Below are 9,980 nucleotides of genomic sequence, written 5' to 3' on the forward strand. Positions count from 1 at the left end.
CTCTCTCTCTCTCTCTCTCTCTCTCTCTCTCTCTCTCTCTCTCTCTCCTTCTCTCCCTTTCTCTCTCACACACACACACATACTCACTTACTGTAATGACTTTTGTGCTTGCAGGATTAAGTATAAAAACTTATGTTTGGCTTTTAAAGCCCTTCACACCCTGTCCCCTTTTCACCTTTCCAGGCTTTTTGCTCCTTTCCATGTGCTCTGTAATCCAGTTGGGGCTTTCTTCCTGTTCCTCATGTGACACTCCATCCCTAGTTCTGTACCTTTTCATTAGTTGTCCCCCATGACCAGACTGCTGTCCCTCCCCTCCTTTCTCTCCTGGCTTCTCTGGTTCCTTTCAACACTCAGTTCAAATCTCCTCTTCTACAAGAAGTGGTTTTTTTGGTCTCTTCTCCCCTGTTCTCTTTTCCCTCCCCTCTTTGCTACTGCCCTTTGAGACTACCTTCCACTTACACTGAAAATACCTTGTAGGTTCATTGTTGTTTATACGTTGTCCACCCCATTAGAATATGAGCTCCTGGAGGGCAGGGACCATGCTTTTGCCTTTGTCAGGTCTTGACACATACTTAGTTTTGCATAAGTGTTCATTGGCTACTGAATGCCTGATATGGGCAGAATCTAAGGTAACAGTGTAAGGGGAAAGAGGGGGAGGAGGAGGGCTGAAGTGAAGGCTGAAGTGGAAAGTTAAAATAAAAAAAAATAATAAATTAAGGATAGGTTAGAGGTTATTATTTTTCATCAGCTTACTTATTTTGTTTGATCTCAAAATAAAGCTTTTGTGACACAGTCACTACCCCACACCCCCAACCCACAGTCCAACAACTAGATTCTGAGTCCTCTGGCTTCTTCTCCAACACTTTGTCTTTCCCGGCAGAAACTACTGGCTTGCAGAGCCATGCCAGATGTCTACATCTGCCAGTGCCTCCTTTTAACTAATTACTCACTAAATGCAGATATTTTTGTGGGAAACCCACATTAAAATATAAAACCATATGTCTCAAGACACAGCACATAGTAAGGGCAGGCACTCCCAGTCTCTCCTAGTTCCAGTATGCACTTTTGTCTGCTTCCATAACAGATGGGGATTGTGTGATAGGACTGCCCACGTGTAACAAAGGTTAACTGATGTGGAATGCCCCATCCTAGTGACACTAATTTTCACCTTTGTGGGTACTAGTTATACCTCCACCATGACTGGAGGATCATACCCGCACTCTCCTGCCTTGAGAGGTATTGGCTTGGAATTGTATTACTTGGAATCTATGGGAAGGAGAAAAACCACTTTACCTGGTTGCTTGAAGGGGAAATATTTTTTCCCACAGGCCTGGAGAGAAACAGTTAACTTAATCTCAATCAGTTTGGATCAACCAAAAAGAGAACTGACTCACCTGAGGAGTCCATTCAATAGTCTCTAGCAGTGCAGGTACTGGGAACCAACCAACATGTTGGGATGTTATATTTTCTTCATGTGCCTTCAGCTCTGGATGTCTCTGTTTTCAAAGCCCACATGTTACCTCATCTTGCCCCATCTCTCTCTCTCTTTTCCCTTCTCTGTCTCTTTCTCTCTTTCTCTGTCTTTCTGTCTGTGTCTCCAGTCATCCTGACCTATGAATTGTCACCAGACTCATATGACTCTGGAGGAGAGAATGAGGCTGATGATTTTGTACAGCTCTGCCTCACTTAAATTCAGTTCACTTGGAAGTCAAGACACCACCCTCCTGATGTCACTGGTCATCCGCAGAAAATGAAGGATGAAAAACAACTCTGCTGTTAGTGCTCCCCTCCCTCTTCCAAAATTACTTTGGCTCTGTTGTAACGTGAATGACATTGCGTGAGAACATTAATCATTTTCAATGAAGTTTTAATTGTGGGGCATAATTAACCAGGGATCATGTACCCAAATCCAGCAGCCCCGAGCATATACATCTCAGGGCTTGATTGCAGTGGGTGAAGTAAGAATACAAGATCTAATGTAGGTACAGGCAAGGCGTCTTGAGCTGATTTCAGGACCCTCCCTTGTATTTCTTGCAATCCCTGTAGGAACTTAAGGAAGAATTAGTAGCCTCAGCTCCTAACTCTTCTCTAATCACTGAGAGGATGGATGGAGGTCGCCCATATATAATTTTGAAGGGAGAGAGCCCAGTTCAGTTGGGGGTGCACCTGAGTAGGGTGAGGGGAAGAAGCGTTACCCAGTTTTCCTTTGTTTCTAGGACTAATTTGGTGAAGAACTCCTTCAGGGTCCAGTTGATCCACTCCATGTGGCCTGAGCTCTGTGGCGCTGGCCCATTATAAGAGCCCAACCCAATTAGAATGCCAAAATGGGAAGGAGTTCCTTTCAGAATTTTCTTAACTACCACTAGCACCTTGTGACAGTACTTAACAGAATATTGGGGAATGAAGTGCCTGTCTCTCAAGAGTAAGCTCACTTTTCTGGCTCCCAAATGAGTGGTTTGATGGAGATGCTTGACCCACTCCCTCCCCACTCCTTTTTTTGTTTAGCGAAGGAATCATTCTAGTATGAACAGGTTGAGTGGAGGGAGATGCTGGGAAAAGGGCCAGACAGAGGAGGTAGGGAGGGGAGCCAAATGGAGCCAAATTGAATATTGGGGCTGGGGGCAGTTTCATTAGGATTCCATCATTCCACCCCAAAAAAAGTTGGGACCCAAATTCACTTGGGAAAAAGGACGGAGGTTTCAGTTTCCATAGTGTCTTCAGGCTGAAAAAGGAAGTGGAACTGTCCCTGTCTCAGTGGGTCCCAAGGGACCCATAGATCACATTCAGGGGATTATAGGTGAGTATAGACTGGTATCCACTGATTGCTGCCAACTGTAGGAGAATTGGCCTGTGATCTAAGAGATATAAATCTAACAGGGAAGTTCAAGATATAAGGAAAAAGACAGATATATCTAGTAACAGGCAGTTGACTAGCCCAAGTACCTTTTTACTAAACTATTTAGGCTATAGAAGGTAATAATTTTAGGCTGAATAGCTCAGATCTAATACACACTTTAGTAGCTCAGATGTATCCCAGCCTTAGTATATGAGATAATGATTAACTTGTGTTTGTTGTACCTTTGTTTCAAAACTTCTTTTCCCTTTGTCTAATTGTTCCCATGTCATTAAGGAAAAAAAATGTTCTTTTCCAGGGATTTAACCTTTTCCTTGACTATGCAGGTAGGCAGATGACAAGCCCATGTATTAATTTACCCAGTTGTTTGGGATATGGAATGACTACACATTCAGATTGAGACCAGCAAAATTTCATATACCTGCATTGTACTTTTACTGACCATTTGCTCTAATTAGAGAAATTTGTCATAAAAGGAAAAAGCAGGGAAAAGCTACATATGACAGGATAAAACATCCTTAGCTCTGTTTGAATTCAGATAAGAGTCACTTTAATTTCACCTCATAGCCAGACTCAGGAATAGCCAGGTGGAAAACATTTCTTTTCAAAGGAAGACAATGGGGAAACTGAGCTGGAAGATTCCCATTTTAGAAAGAGGCTAAAATTATCCTCTTGGCTTTTCCCAAAAGCAAACCTTCACCTGTAGCAGGATTCCTTCTGAGTAGCTTGTGGCATTTATACTGATTTTTTAATGCAGACAACTATATCTTAATTCAAAGTCAAAATAAAATTCGTGGCACTCCCAGTGGCTTTTACCTCAAATGGCAAGTCTCACTAGTCACAACTGAGGTCTTACTACAATTGCTTTTGTTAGTCTTGTGGAGCTAAAATAAGCAATAAAAGTTTACCATGACATACATACATAAGAGATTTCAGTTCTTAGTAAGCCAGGTTCGTTGTTTAGGAACTCCATAACCCAAACAAGCTTTTCGTTTTCTCCTGGGGCAGATGGCCTTACCCACCAGATTGTTTCTAGGGGATCTGGCAAGTTTACAAATAAGGAGAAATCAATAGGGACCCCAGCTTGTCCACCCTATGATATTCTTCTTCTGGACTGATGAAAACCACATACTTTATGTGTGAGCTGCTGGGGGATCAACTTTAGGTTTTAACATTATAACAACAATCCCAAATAACTTATTTAGCAATCTTACAATTTTTATAAGTGAGAGCCAACTTTTTTTAGCTTTAAAACAGGATTAGCAGGACTTAACAAAATAACATAACTGCTTTTAAACATTTTTTTTCACTATCTTAGTTTCAACTAAATTCAGACCAAAAGTTGCTTTGTCTAACACCATTTCTGGCTCATAATGGTCACTCAGGTTTTACAATATACAGTGTAGAAATACAATGATAACACAAACAGTGAGGTGACATTAATTGCATTTCCAAATCACATATAAAAATTAGATAGAAAATTGGGCTTACCAAGTGTAGAAGCTGGTTGACTTATGACCTTATTTTCTCCTCTCCTTTTCTCATCTCCCCATAGTAGCAGACCCTGATTGTGGGGATGGTTGAAGGAGGGAAGGAGAAGGGGGCACTGCACCTTGTGTGGGAGGGACTAAAAACTGGGAAGTGCCAGGAGGTTGTGGCTGAATTAAAGGTACAGGAGCATTGAGGAGGGGGTTTTGGTGAATAAAGAGGAGGATCCTGAAGGAACCCACAAACTTCATGATAGGGGTTGCTGGGCTTTGGGGAACTTGAAGCAGGAAGTCCAGGCTCCAGTGGTGTGGGAGCATGGACTTGGGGATTTTGAGAGGAGAGGTTCATCTGCTTACCTAGAGGAGTGGGTGAAGGGGCAAGGTAAGCCCCTCTGTGAGGAATAAGATTATACAAACCAAGGCCCCAACTCAATATGACCTTTCTATTACCCTGAGATGTTTGGGCACAGAGGATCCTGAGAACGTGAGGGCTGCTCCACTCCTGGGACCCTGGCCAAGTCCTTGAGAAGAGATATGATAACTTCCCTACTACTGGAACCAGCCACTCTAAGGAAACATTGTTCTTGGGGGGCTTTGGAGGTATTGGCCTCCATTCCAGGCCTCACACAAAATAACAATGCTTACTAAAAACACCTGGCAGTATGCCCTCTTTGTTCTTAGCACTACTTAAACTGTAATATTCAGACCTAAAACTGGAATCTCACCCGTGGAGGAGACATCTTGCCTGGGACCCTCCCATGTGGGACCCTGATAGCTGTACCAAGGATTCCCCAGCTTGTGTGGACAGGTGTTGGTGCTTCCCTGCAACGGTGATGCTTCTAAATATATATATCCATTATTAATCATAAATGCTCTTATTTTACTATTCCTAAGCCTTTACTCTGTTATCTCTAGTCTCCTTCCCATTTGCCTATATTCTAAATAAACTATATTGGATCTTTTGAAGTGCCAAGTGTTCCATTCATGCTAATCCTGAACCTCCTTAATAGGACATTAATTGGTGTCACAAACAGGATTCACAGGTTGGAATGCTGTTTTTCAAGAAATCCACTGTGGAAAGTCAGGATCCTCCCCACCCCGACCCTGGGGCATCCTTGTGTTAGTATCGGATGGTTTAACCATGTAGAGAGGGTTCAAGGAAGTTTTTGTTTTTGTTTTTATTCTAGTGGGAAGGCTGAAATTGAGTGGTTATTGTTCTTGAATTTGAGATGGGCACTGATTATGATAGAAAATATAGACTATTGTAATTTGTTATCATTTTAAGAACCAAAGAAAGCAGTTAGAATTTTAGCCCAGTATATTTTAAAATGACCTGATTATAATAAGGGAAAGCAAAATTCTTCTAAACTTTTTGGAAGATAGGAATGTGAATGGGGAACTGAAATATTAAGGAAAGAAATAAATTTGTGGATATATTTCCTTTCTGAGGGCGAAGGGTATTAGAACTTTTAAATATATAGTTACATGACCAAAAGGTACATAAGTTTTATTTACCTTAGTTTACTGTTCAGTAAGGGGATAATGGTGGAATCTACATCCTAGGGATTTTTTTTTAATCTTTTAACCTTCTTTTAATATGTAAAGCAAATATTTATATATCAAATCATTTTCCTATTCCCTTTCATTGTTTTTTTTTAAATGCTTTATTAACTTCTGATTTACATCATTCATTTATACCAGATTTTGAGTTACAAATTTTCTCCCCTTTTTTCCCTGCCCACCGCCCCAAAATAGCAGTCCCACAGGATATCCCTTCCTCCAATCTGCTCTCTCCCATATTTTCTCCCATACCCCTTTCAACTTTTCCAGTGGATCTCTATGCCCCAGTGCCTGTATATCTTATTTCCAAATTACATGTAAAATAGTATTAATAATACTATATGTGTATATATATATATATTTGAATATTTGATTTTAAAACTTTGAATTCCAGATTCATTCCCTTCCTCCCTTGTCTCCCACCCTTACTGGGAAGATAAGCCATTCAGTATAGGTTGTACAAGTGTGGCTAATGCAAAACAATAACATAGTAGATATATTGTAAAAGACTGACTATATTTCCCTCCCTCCTATCCCAACTCCTACTTGTTCTATTCTCTACTTTGATCCCGTCCCTTTTCAAAAGTGGATGCTCCCAACTTCCCTCCCCCCCAGCCTGCCCTCCCTTCCATCATCCCCCTTCTCATCCCCTTCCCCCCTCCTCTCCTGTAGGGTGAGATACCCTATTTAGTATGTATTTCATTCCCTCCTCAAGCCAAATTCAATGGGAATAAGATTGACCCATTCCCTTTTGCCTACCTATTCTTCCCTTTCATTGTAACCATTTTCCCTTGCCTCTTCTATATGAGATAGTTTACCCCATTCTGTCTCTCCCCATCTCCTCTCATTATATTCCTCTCTCACCTCTTAATTTCATCTTTTAAGTATCAACCCTTCCTGTTAAATTGGTGTCATAGTAATGGCAATTAAAGATTCCCCTGTGTTGGCTTGGTTTTCAAATTGATTGTGTTAAAACCCAGAGCTTGTTAATCCCACCTGTGGGATGGACTTGTTGATGTGAAAAGAGAGTCCTGAACTGGGAGGAGCTGGTGACATAGATTTGGAGAGACACAAGAAAGAGGCAGAAGAGCTTTTTGGAAGCAGCACCCTCGTGGAGGCAGAGAGAGACTGAGAGGATTGCTGGGGGCCACTTTGAATCGCCCTGGACTTTTGAGACCTGCCTCCAGAGCTGCCAAGGACTGAGGAGACATGGTTGTTTTGCTGGTACTTTGTCTGTTTTGATGTTGTTTTGCCAGATTTGTCCACTGGTGAAAGACAGTGCTTTTGTTGAAGAAGTCCTGGAACCTGGCTGTTGGCTAAGAGCTCCTGAGACTGTCCTGCAGACAGAGAGTGAATACTGTCCACCGGTGAAGGGCAGTGCTGTTGTTGCAGGGGTCTGGGAACCTTTCTGTTGGTTAAGAGCTCCTGAGACTGTCCTGCAGACAGAGAGTGAATACTGTCCACTGGTGAAGGGAAGTGCTGTTGTTGCAGGGGTCTGGGAACCTTTCTGTTGGTTCAGAAGCCCTGAAGAAGGATTTTCTTGTTGTGTGTTTACAGAAATCCTGGGAGAGGGTTTTGCTAATGTTTTCAGGGGTTCTAGGACTGTTCTGCAGACAGAGGATGAATCAATGAAGAGACTGGCAATGTATCTTGTGGCCTTGCTAAGCCTTGTCTCCCCAGGAACTAAGATTGTTGAGAACTTGCCTCATGTCAAGATGAAGAAAAGACCTCCATTTGGGTATTAAGTGCTGTGATTAAACTTGTTGTAACTCGGGGGTAGATTCAATTGTGATCCAGGGGTGGGGAACTTTTGACCTTTTTGTGTTCTATGGTTGAACAAATGAATGTACTTTACTTATGATTGGAAACTAATCTCCATTTGAGAAGAGGGTCTTTGTGATGGACTAAATGAAGGTACAGCCTAGGGGTGGAGTAGTATTTAGAACAGGGACTTTGTAATTGATTGAATGAATGGAAGGTCCTGGGGTGGGGTAGTCCTTGGAGATTATTTAATCACCCTTAGTAAATGCTGTATTTGGAATGATGTCATGTTTTGATCTTCTCTGTTCTTGGTTTGTCACTGAATAAAATGGAGAGCACCTATGCTGGTATTTTGAACCTTGGGAAGTTGCCTTTCCTTGGCATTACATTACAATTGGTCCTGTGCCCTCTATCTATGTATACTTGTAATCATATATACACACATTCACATATGTATTCATATGTCCATATACCCTTATATATAGACATATATATATATATATATGTATGTATTCCCTTCAACTGCAGAGAAAAGTTTCATAAGTTACAATTATTGTTTTTCCATGTAGGAATGTTAATAGTTCAACTTTGATAAGTTCCTTATAATTTCTTTTCCCTGTTTACCTTCTCATGCCTCTCTTGCTTCTTGTATCTGAATGTCAAATTTTCTATTAAAACTCTGTTTTTTTTTTCAGCAAGAAAAGTCCTCTATTCCACTGAATGACCATATTTTCCCCTGAAACATGATACCCAGTTTTGGTGGGTAGGTGACTCTTGGTTTTAATCCCAGCACCTTTGACCTCCGGAATATCATATTCCAAGCTCTTTGATCCCTTAATGTAGAAGCTGCCAGATCCTGGGTTATCCTGATTGTGTTTCCACAATATTCAAATTGTTTCTTCCTGGCTGCTTGTAATATTCTCTCCTTGATCTGGGAATTCTGGAACCTGGCTATAATATTCCTGGGAGTTTTCTTTTTGGGATCTTTTTCAGAAGGTGATCAGTGGATTCTTTCAACCTCTATTTTGCCCTCTGGTTCTAAAACATCAGGGCAGTTTTCTTTGAGAACTTCCTAGAGGATGATATCAAGGTTCTTACTTTGATCATGGCTTTCAGATAGTCCAATAATTTTTAAATTATCTCTCCTGGATCTATTTTCCATGTCAGTGGTTTTTCCTATGAGATATTTCACATTGCCTTCTATTCTTTCATTTGTTTGGATCTGTTTAACAGCATCTTGATTTCTCATAAAGTCATTAGTTTCCATTTGCTCCAATCTAATTCTGAAGCAATGATTCTCCTCATTGAGCTTTTCAGATTCTTTTTCCATCTGGCAAATTCGGCTTTTTAAGGCATTTTTCTCCTCATTGCCTTTTTGAGCCTCTTTTGCCATTTGAGTTAGTCTATTTTTTAACGTGTGATTTTCCTCAGGCTATTGACTCTCATTTCATAACTTTCTTGCATTGTTCTCATTTCTCTTCCCAATTTTTCCTCTACTTCTCTTATTTGCTTCTTAAAGTCCTCTATGGCCTGTAACCAGCTCATATTTTCCTTTGAAGCTTTTGGTGCAGGAGTTCTGACTTCACTGTCTTCCCCCTGTTCCATGCTTTGCTCCTTTTTGTCCCCAAAATAGGAGTCTAATGTTGGAATCTTCTGTATGCTTTGTTTCCTTTGCCTGGTTGTGTAGCCCCTCAGTAACTTGACTCCTGGGCTTTTTGCCACAGTAGGACTCTGCCACCTGACAGGGGAGTTTTCATCCCAAATGCTGGGGTTTTCTCAGCTGCTGGAGATATTAGATGGGTGCCCTCTCTGAGGTCTCCACACTCTCTGGCAAGCTGGGGACACACCCCAGGACCTCCACCCTAAACTGCAATCCAAATCCAAGCAGGTTAAAGCAAGAGCAATTACCCCTCAGACTGGTGCTTGGTCCCCCTACACTCTGCAGGCCAGGAGCTGAAGATGCCACGTGGCGCTGGCTGGCAGTGCCGGGCTTTCAGCAGCTTCTCACCCTGGAGACAAAAGCCACACACTCCCACTTACTGGGTCCCAAAGTCCAGACTGCACTGACCTCTCACTTTGTCCTTCCCATCTGTGTGTTGATAAATCTGGAAACGGCCACAGCTGCTGCTGATCTCCATCCTATGGATTTTTATGGGACCAATATAATTGTAAAGGTGCTTGGCACAATGCCTGGTATAAAACAAAAATGCTATTTGAGTGGAAACTGTGTAAGCTAAAAATTGTTTCATGTTTGTTAACCTTATGTGGAATTCTCCTTAGGTGTAAATTTTATGCCAGTGGTTATGGGATGAATGATT

At 41.5% G+C, this 9,980-nt stretch overlaps 1 long non-coding RNA gene across 1 annotated transcript in view; it reads right to left on the minus strand.

Annotated features, from left to right (window-relative positions):
- LOC138164236 (uncharacterized) overlaps positions 1 to 4,783 on the minus strand; it is a 6,326-nt gene extending 1,543 nt beyond the window's left edge. Inside the window, exons 1-2 of the long non-coding RNA XR_011169015.1 lie at positions 4,346 to 4,783; positions 1,395 to 1,496 (exon numbers count right to left, since the gene is read on the minus strand). This is a non-coding gene — a long non-coding RNA (uncharacterized lncRNA). The remainder of the gene's footprint in view (positions 1 to 1,394; positions 1,497 to 4,345) is intronic.
- Positions 4,784 to 9,980: the final 5,197 nt, after the last annotated feature.

The sequence above is a fragment of the Petaurus breviceps genome, unplaced genomic scaffold (genome assembly GCF_028583685.1).
Source record: "Petaurus breviceps papuanus isolate PSGF00001 unplaced genomic scaffold, PetGlider_PUasm1.0 126, whole genome shotgun sequence".
NCBI classification, from domain to species: Eukaryota; Metazoa; Chordata; class Mammalia; order Diprotodontia; family Petauridae; genus Petaurus; species Petaurus breviceps.